Genomic DNA, 10396 nt, shown 5'->3' with positions numbered 1-10396 from the left:
GACTTAGACCTAAGTCATCTCCAGGCAGGTTGCAGATTTTTCCCCTCTTGGTTCATGTAGCTGCCCGGTTTTTGTCGTCCTCTGTGTGAAATGTCGAAGAGAGACGCGTTGGTCATTGGAAGGGATGTCCAAGTGCCGCCTCTATGTTGGTTGAGGCAGGCAGGGTTCCCTGGGGTCCCATTTGTTGGGGGTCAGGGAAAAGGGAGGGTCTTGCCTTCTCCTTCTGCTCAAGATCCCCATGGACAATTGGGGGTCCACTGTGGCACACAGAATGCTGGACTCCATGGGCTTTGGCCCCATTCAGCAGGGCTCTTCTTAGGTTCTTATGTTCTCCTCCTGCTTGTAAGACCCAGCGGGAGTGGGCGGCATATAAATCAGATAAATTAAATATAATTAAATTAAATATAATTAAATTAAATATAATTAAATTAAATATAATTAAATTATATTAAATACCAGGAGAAATTTCCTGACAGTTAGAACAGTAGAATAGAAGTTGTGAAAGCTCCAACACTGGAAGATGTGGGATCACCATCTGTCTGAAGTAGTGTAGGGTTTCCTGCCTAAGCAAGGGGTTGGACTAGATGACCTCCAAGGTCCTTTCCAACTCTGTTGTTATTATTATTATTAATACACTGGAGCTAACCTGCCTACCGGATCCAATAGGAGGCTGGTTTAGCCCCGACCTGCCAAGGCTGGTGGGTTTGGGGTGGTTGGGATTATTATTATTATTATTATTATTATTATTATTATTATTATTATTACTATTATTGCAAAGATGTAACCAAAGACACTTTCTGGAGAGAGGAAAGACGGTGGTGGATGTGGTGCCAAGGTAAAGAGGCCTGGAGATTTATAGCGGAGGAAATACTTTCTCCGTCTCGCTGGACATTTCCAGCAGGAACAATAGCAGGTCCCGCCGTGCGAGCCAAGCTGAATGGGGTTGCGGGGGGGGGGGGGGAGGACTATGTGTGGTTATCGGTGTCTTTTCCTCGCCGTCCCCTCCCTTCCTGGAAATGGGAGATACCAAGTCCTCTCCTGGGTCCTCTGATGTGTAATCAGCAGGAATTGGAGCATCCGGACTTGGAAGGGGGAAAAAAACGTGGTAGTGGAGAGGATGTCAGCGGTGGTGATGGATGGGCCGGAGCAGGGCAAGACGCAGCTGGGTTGAGGGCCAAAACTTCAAGCATTGTCCATCGCCTCTATGGAGTTCTTGGCAAACTTGGCGAGTCTTCCCAGGGAAAAAAAAATCATCATTGCGACAAAATTCCCCTTGGCCGAAGTGTTTGAGGAGAGCGATGCCTCCGTGCCTCCAATCCTCCAGTACAGCTCATCTGTCCGGAATCCACACCACATTTCGGACATAAACACCCTAGAAAACATCCAGAGATACTTTACTAGAAGAGCCCTCCACTCGCAACAGAATCCCCTACGCAACTAGACTCACAATCCTAGGTTTAGAAAGCTTAGAACTACGTCGCCTTCAACACAACCTAAGCATAGCCCATAAAATCATCTGCTACAACATTCTTCCTGTCAACGACTACTTCACCTTCAACCACAACAACACACGAGCACACAACAGATAGAAACTTAAAATAAACCTCTCCAAACCTGACTGCAGGAAATACGACTTTAGTAACCAAGTAGTTGATGCATGGAACTCACTACTAGACTCTGTAGTATCATCTCCTAACCCCCAAAACTTTAGCCTTAGACTATCCACTGTTGACCTCTCCCGATTCCTCAGAGGTCAGTAAGGGGCGGGCATAAGTGCACCAGTTAGGAGGTTTCTCCTCAATTGCAGGCGGCTTCTCTCCTTGATTAGTTTCCATCCATTTTTTCTTTTCTTCTGCTGCTTTGTAAAGTAACTTGAGCCCCTTCTCTTTTTTTGGCAACTCCTCAAATTCTGGAACACTGCTATCATCTCTCCCCACCCCCCAAGTCTTCCTTTCCTCTCGACTTGCCATATCCAACACCGTCAAACTTTTTACTAAGTGCACTTCTATTTCTACGAGTTTTTCTCATCCTTCCTATCACCCTTTCCCTCCCACTTAGGACTGTAGGACTACAAGTTGTTGCTTGTATCCTAAGATTTTTATTACTATTGATTGCTTCTTCATTGCTTATTTGACCCCTATGACCATCATTAAGTGTTGTACCCCATGATTCTGGACAAATTTCTCTTTTTCTTTTATGTACACTGAGAGCATCTGCACCAAGACAAATTCCTCGTGTGTCCAATCACACTTGGCCAATAAAGAATCCTATTCTATTCTATTCTAATTTTCACCCTTCTCCAGTTTGTTTTTACTGCCATAAGATATGAGAGCTGGACAATGCCCACTTTCCAGCCAGGCTGTGGAAAGCCACATTATTATTATTATTATTATTATTATTATTATTATTATTATTATTATTATTATTATTAAGATTTGTATGCCGCCCCTCTCCGTAGACTCGAATTCCTGTCTGTGGATGGGGCATGGTTTCACTTCTGGGGTGTGCCTCTCTCTCTCCCCCTCTCTCCCCCCCTCCCCACAGCTCGTTCTTCCAAGTTCTGGCCCCTAACCCCATACTTGGGATATGAAATAATTATCCTAAGTGATCGGATTTTAATTAGACGGCGCAGCGGATGATTACCGTATTCCAAATTGGTGTGGAGTGCTTACTTATGTGCCAGACAAACTTGGTCTCTCTATTTTACCCGGTGGGTGGCCGCAAGACAATCAGGAAGCAATTAGTCTGGTTGGGGGCTGCACCGCTTGTGCCCACCGGGGAGCGTCTTGCGGCGGCGTTCCAGGACTGCGCCGGAGCCAGGCAGCCTTCGTCCTCCTCTTCTCTCCTCTCCTCTCCTCTCCTCTTCTCTTTTCCTCTCCTCTCTTTCTCCTCTCTTCTCTTCTTTCCTCTTCTCTCCTCTCTTTCTCCTTTCCTCTCCTCTTGTCCTCTCCTCTCTTCTCTTTCTCCTCTCTTTTCTTCTTTCTCCTCTCTTTCTCCTCTCCTTTTCTCTGTCTCTGACACTCTTTTTTTCTGCACCCTGCTACTCTGGAACAAGCCATCATTCTTGGCAGCAGACCACAATTCGCTCTGTCAATATTCATTTGGAAAGGAGGGGCTTGGCTAGTCCTGCCAGAAGGTTGTTGTATGGTTTCTGGAAGTGGGGGTCTGCTGAGAACCCCTTTGGAGGGGATGACTACAAGTCCCATCATTCCTGGCCTGCCTTAGTCATGAGCCTCGTTCTTCTCCTAGCAAGAGAGGGGGTGTTTCCTGTAACCATCTTTCAGGGCTAACATTTGTGTGCATACCATAAAAGGGCCCTGTATCTTGGCCCCAAGTCACAATTCACCCTGAGAATCCATTCAGTTGGGTCACTTTGAGTTTTGACATTGGACAAACCACAGGTCAGCACTGCCAACCACCTTGAGTGTTACCTGGAACCTTCACATTTTTCATATGCGTTTGGTCATAAATCTTAATTTGGGAGTTTTGCAGACTTCTGACATCACCCCCTCTGAAAAAAAAAGCCCTCCAGCACAGCCTTTCTCTATGCCAACTTCTTCTAAGAATTGTGTTGATATATACAATCCTCTCTTTTCAGCCATAAGAAACATAGAAGAATAGAAGACTGACAGCAGAAAAAGACCTCCTGGTCCATCTAGTCTATCCTGATACTATTTCCTGTATTTTATCTCAGGATGGATCTATGTTTATCCCAGGCATGTTTAAAATCAGTGTCTGTGGATTGACCAATCACATCTGCGGGAAGTTTGTTCTAAGCATCTACTACTCTTACAGTCAAATCATATTTTCTCACTTGGCTTCTGTTCTTTCCCCCAAATGACCTCAAATTGTGTCCCCTTGTTCTCTGTTCACTTTCCTATTAAAAACACTTCCCTCCTGAACCTTATTTAAACATTTAACGTATTTTAATGCTTTGATCGTGTGCCCCCCTTTCCCTTCTGTCCTCCAGACTATACAGATGGAGTTCATGGAGTCTTTCCTGGTCAGTTTTATGCTTAAGACCTTCCACCATTTTTGTAGCCCATCTTTGGACCCGTTCAATTTGATCCATCTCTTTTTGTAGGTGAGGTCTCCAGAACTGGACACAGTATTCCAAATGGGATCTCTCCAGTGCTCCATACAGGACTAGAAACTTTGAGGCATTGGCAAGTGTGCTTAGCTGACCTTTTGTGGGCTTTTATGACCTTCTAGACCAGATTATGCCTTCCACTGGAGAGGTTGCTTTGGTAGAAGTTTTATTTATTCCGTGCTCCTTGTCTTATCTGCAAAACTCTTGGGGCTTAAAGAAGCGAAGGTGGTGTTGCCCTAGGAAGGAACACTCCTGGGTGTGTAGGTGTGTTTGTTAGCAAACTGTCCCGGGCCCTTCAGAACCAGACAAAGGATGCATCAAAGCCTCTCCCCACGCGGATTGAGCTGATGGAAAGTGTAGTCCAACAGACCACCGAGTGGCTTTGGGAACAATGGGATGCTATATTTCTCTCCTCATTTCTCCCCTCCCCCCTCCAGTTCTCCCCCCTCCCATCTTTATCAAAAGTTGCCAACAACTTTTACCCCCTTTAAACACAAAAGAAACTTTCTCTTCTGGGTTGTGTGTGTGTGTGTGCATGTGTTTTTTTTTTTAATAGCAGAGATGCTCACTCCAGCGAAATGATTGGCAGACTCGAGAGCTAAGAGAAACCAAATTGTTTATATCCTAATGAATAGAATCTTGATTGCAGGATCCTGTCTGGAAAATTATAGTGCCTGAATGGAAGCCGTACAATTACATCTCCCGAAACGCTGCATATTCATTTCAACTGCTTTGCATAGAGATTAACGAGCACGCGCGCGCCCCCAAACGCAGGCTCTGAAATTAAAGCCAGCGCCGATTTGAGTCACAGGTTACCAACTCAAACGGCATTGTGGGGAGGCCGCGGAGTCTTTCAACCACCTGCGAGGATGTGGAGTGGCTTCATCCCGGGTGAATTTTGCTCCCTTTTTCTTCTTCTTAATTTTCCCCTCCCTCTTTTTCCAGTGCAAGGAAAAGATAATGAGATTATGTGGACGTATTTATCCGGTAGCCGCTTATTAGATGGAACCGTGTCTCTGTTCTGACCCTGTGGTGGTGAGCTCTTCGTTTCTGGGATGGGGAGGGTGAGACGGGGGCGCGAAACTCACTTTTCCTTCTCCGCTTTTCACATTTGAACTGGAAAATAAGCCGGTCATGTTCTAACTCCTGACCGTGCCCCCCTGCCTCCCTTGCCCACCCCCTCCCCGTGGCTCATCTCATCTCGGGGGTCTGCTCTGCATGCTGGGTGACCGTCCAGTGAGGATCGCTTCAGCTTCCCAGATAGATTTGATTGAAGGATGGATGGATTTGATTTGATTTCTATGTCATCCTTCTCCCAAGACTCAGGGCAGTGTCAGAAATACCTCTACCTAAGAACGCCTCTATTTATGAACTTTTTTAGATAAGAACCAGGTGTTCAAGATTTTTTTGCCTCTTTTCAAGAACCATTTTCCACTTACAAATCCGTGCCTCCAAAACTGCAACCGGAAAAGGCAGAGAAAAGCCTCCGTGGGGCCTCTCTAGGAATCTCCTGGGAGGAAAGAGGGCCAGGAACAGCGGAGAGAAGCCTCCATGGGGCTTCTCTAGGAATCTCCTGGGAGGAAACAGGGCCAGGAATGTTGGAGAGAAGCCTCCGTGGGGCCTCTCTAGGACTCTCCTGGGAGGAAACAGGGCCTCCACCCTCCCTGTGGTTTCCCCAATCACATATCTTATTTGTTTTTACATTGATTCCTATGGGAAAAATTGCTTCTTCTTACAAACTTTTCTACTTAAGAACCTGGTCACGGAACGCATGAAGTTCGTAAGTAGAGGTACCGCTGTAATAGTAGTGTATGATAATATTGTGATAGTTTACAGCAATTTATGCACAACATGTTAGATATCTACCAATAAAATCTACATAAATACTATCCTAAAACCCCATGCTAACAAATCAAGCAATCACATCCATACGAACGTTCACTCATTGTCTGGGTTAAATAGTCAAGATTCCTTGGCCCCAAGCCTCTCGGCAAAAGTGGGTCTTTAGAGCCTTATGGAAGGCGGGAAGGGTGGAGGCAGTGCGGATCTCCGGAGGGAGTTTGTTCCATGGGGCCGGGGCCGCCACAGAGAAGGCTCTTCCCCTAGGCCCTGCCAAACAACATTGTCTGGCTGATGGGTTTGAGATCTTTTTGGTCTTACAAGACCTTTGTTTTGGTCATGTAAACTGGCTCTGCCAACAGTTGACCATCACTTGAAGCTGGATCCAGGTTAATTCCAAACCTGGTCCGCCACATTTTCACAGTTCAGGTACAACTGTTGGTTGTGTAGAAATGAAATCTGGTGGAGTTGCGTTCTAAGGACCCAGAGTGAAAGGAAAATAAATTGAAGGGTCATCTCTAAAATGAAAGAAAATGTCTCATGAAGATTTTTTCCCCTTTAATGTGGCCACTGAGGCTGGAAAACCAGGAATGGCAACAGTTTGTATTTATTTATTCAATGTATTTGCTGCCCTCTTGTAATGAAACAACTCTGGTATCTTTGGCTGATGTTTGTGCTGAAGTGGTCGACACGGCTTTTGAACAGCTGTTGCCTCCACCAGCGACGGAAATATTGAAGGGGTCCACGGTTGACATTGGGGCCCCTCCTGCTTCTACAGGGACTCTGGGGTCCGATCCAGACTGAATCTGAAAGTCTGATGGGAAAGAACCAACTTACGACGAGGTCTCCTGCTGGGTGTTGGTACATAGGAAGCAACTCTGCCAGAACCCTCAGTCTGAGTCTTGTATTGGCAGTTCTGTGTTAGCAAAAACTTCAGAAGGGAAGGATTTAGGGGCCGTGATTTCCGTCCGTCTCCAAATGGGTGAACAGTGCAGTCAGGCAGTAGGGAAAGCGAGTAGAAGGCTTGGCTGCATAGCTAGAGGTATCACAAGCAGGAAGAGGGAGATTGTGATCCCTCTGATCATACTAGGGAGACCCCATTTGGAATACTTGTGTCCAATTCTGGAGACCTCACCCACAAAAAGATATGGATAAAATGGAACGGGTCCAAAGACGGGCTCCAAAAATGGTGGAAGGTCTTAAGCATAAAACTTACCAGGAAAGACTTCATGAACTCCATCTGTATAGTCTGGAGGACAGAAGGGAAAGGGGGGGGGGGACATGATCGAAACATTTAAGTATGTTAAAGGGTTAAATAAGGTTGAACCCAAGAACAAGGGGGCACAATCTGAGGGTAGTTGTGGGAGAAATCAGAGGAAATATTATTTTACTGAAAGAGTAGTCGATGCTTGGAACAAACTTCCAGCAGACGTGGTTGGTCAATCCACAGGAACTGAATTTAAACAGTCAGCCTGGGATAAACATAGATCCACCCTAAGATAAAATACAGGAAATAGTATAAGGGCAGACTAGATGGACCAGGGGGTCATTTTCTGTGGTCAATCTTCTATGTTTCTATGTTGGACTAGAAGACCTCCAAGGACCCTACCAACTCTGTTCTTTTGTCTGGGAAGATAATAATAATAATAATAATAACAATAATAATAATAATAATAATAATAATAATTCATTAGATTTGTATGCCGCCCCTCTCCGACATAGCAATAATACAATACATTACAAATCTAACATTAAATTTTTTAAAGTTAATTAAAAAACCATAATCAGTATCATAAAACCATCACTTAAGCTGCCTCTGCCTGTGGACAAGGACAAGGACGGGGCAGATGGTCCAGCAGCATCTCCCTCTACCAGACACCCTGCTGGGAGTGGCGTTGGTGCCAAGTCTACCGTTGACCCATTGTGTTTTAGGAGCATCCCAACAACACAGGCAAAGTTTTCACGGTCTGTTGGGAACCCAGGCCAAATCCCTCCAGGAAGAGGCTGGGTCGTCCTTCGCGTGCTGGCGGGGAGTAGGGAGGAGGCCAGGATGGTGGCCGGAGAGGGCTGGGTTGCATCCTGCTGGACAGGCCCCAAAATACTACTTGCGTCTGCCCTCCAGATCCAAAGCCTGTAGCGTTTCCATCCAAACCTGGAGTGGTGCTGCCCTCTGCTGGGTGTTCCCTGCAAAAGGCAGGCGGGACTCACACAGGGAGGGAGGGGGCAGCCCCCTTTTCTCCCCCAGCTCCTTCCTTTTTAAATCAACAATTCTGGACGCCTCCAGAGCTAAGAAAGACTGACGTTGTTCGGGCACAGAACTGCAGCTTTCATTAGCCTAGTCCCTGGCGTTTAAATTGATTGAAGTTAATTTATTTGTGAGCCACCCAATTACTTTCAAACTCTGGGCACATACAACAGGTAAAAAGTGATAGAAAATGGGCTACAAGAATGGTGGACGGTCTTAAGCATCAAACCTATCAGGAGAGACTTCATGAACTCCACCTGTTGAGTCTGGAGGACAGAAGGGAAAGGGGGGACATGATCGAAACATTTAAATATGTTAAAGGGTTAAATAAGGTTCAGGAGGAATGTAGTTTCAATAGGAAAGTGAACCCAAGAACAAGGGGGCACAATCTGAAGTCAGTTGGGGGAAAGATCAGAAGCGACGTGAGAAAATATTATTTCACTGAAAGAGCAGTAGATGCTTGGAACAAACTTCCATCAGACGTGGTTGGTCAATCCACAGTGACTGAATATAAACCTGCCTGGGACAAACATAGATCCATCCTAAGATAAAATACAGGAAATAGTATAAGGGCAGATGAGATGGACCATGAGGTCTTTTTCTGCCGTCAGTCCCATAAATAATCTCCCTCTAAGCCATGTATGTGTAGGGCTTTATAGGTAATAACCAACATCTTAAATTGCATCCAGAGACCGATAGGAAGCCACAACAACTTGTGTGGCCTCCCGTCTGTCTTGAATTGGCTTTAACGCAGGTGATGCCCCACCCGGACTGGGCTGGCACGAGAAGCCACAGGTACACAACACGGGGAAAAATAAACCAAACAGTGCCAACCTGTTTGCAAGGAGAACCTCAGCCTAGGGAGTTGTGCAATGTGGCCCTTCTGCTGCCTTCATTCTGTTAGGAATTGTGCCAACGGAGAAGGGGGCCAGGCTCTTGATTCCATCCAGCGATGGGGTCTTCTGCCACCCCCTGGAGAGGTGCAGAGGGCCTCTCAGTAGCGAGAGAGAACTTAAGGACCTAAGAAGAGCCCTGCTGAATGGGGCCAAAGCCCATAGAGTCCAGCATTCTGTGTCCCACAGTGGCCCCCCAATTGTCCATGGGGATCTTGAGCGGAAAGAGAAGGCAAGACCCTCCCTTTCCCTGGACCCCCAACAAATGGGACCCAAGGGGACCCTGCCTGCCTCAACTCATATAGAAGCGGCACTTGGTCATCCGTTTCAATAACCACCCATGATACACTTGGCATCCATGAATCTGTCTCATCCTGCCTTGAAGCTCTCCAGGCTGACAGCTGTCACGACCTCTTCTGGAAGGGAATCCCATCAACCAAGGACCCTCTGGGGGAAGCAATATTTCCCTTGATTTGTCCTCACTTTCTTACCTGTGAGCTTTAGGGAGGGCCCCCTCGTCCTAATATTATGGGATAGAGAAAAGAATTGTTCTCTATCCACCTTTTCTATCCCACGCAGGATTTTATACCCTTCAATCAAGTCCCCCCTTCAACGCCGTCTTTCAAGGCTGGAGAGACCAAGGCCTTGCAACCTGCTTTCATAAGGGAGGGGCTCCCTTTCCTTAATGATTCTTAAGGGCAGACTAGATGGACCAGGAGGTCTTTTTCTGCCGTCAATCTTCTATGTTTCTACAATCTGTTCTGCACCAGAATTTATTCCTTTGAGCTGAAGCTAAGGATGCGCTGGGGACGTTGAGGTTGGCACACCTTTGCCCAATCTTTCGGAACAGAATGTCCAGACATTCAGGCTTAAAACGGAGGAGGTCAAAGAGTTTTGGGGGGGGGCTGTCTATGTCTGTGTGTTTGTGGGTGAGGGGTGTCTCGGGGCGGGAAGACGGTTATCTGGAAGGAAAACAGACCTTATCGGAGAGTCCAAGTGCTGGAATCGAGTTCTATCCACAGGGGAAGTCCGACTGCCGCCGGGCTCAAAAGCAACGCGTTGAAAGCACAGGAAACCCACCCACCCCAGACCTCCCCCTCCCCGAAAGACAGCCGCCAAGAAGGGAAGGAGAAAAGAATTCGGGTTACATTTATCATCCTGGAAACATGAGCCATTTTACGTCGAACATTCCACCGTTTCTCCTACTTTATTTGGCAAAAAGGCTTCAACAAGGGCAGAAAGACCCCTGGGAAACGCTCGCCAGCCCCCTCTCACCCCCCCGGGTTCCTTCTCTCTCCCACCGGCTCTTTCTGAAGGCCGGATGTGTGA

This window comes from Erythrolamprus reginae, chromosome 8, assembly GCF_031021105.1.
Source record: "Erythrolamprus reginae isolate rEryReg1 chromosome 8, rEryReg1.hap1, whole genome shotgun sequence".
Taxonomy (NCBI): Eukaryota; Metazoa; Chordata; class Lepidosauria; order Squamata; family Dipsadidae; genus Erythrolamprus; species Erythrolamprus reginae.
The sequence above is the reverse complement of the archived record's forward strand: the minus strand, read 5'-3'. Positions refer to the sequence as shown.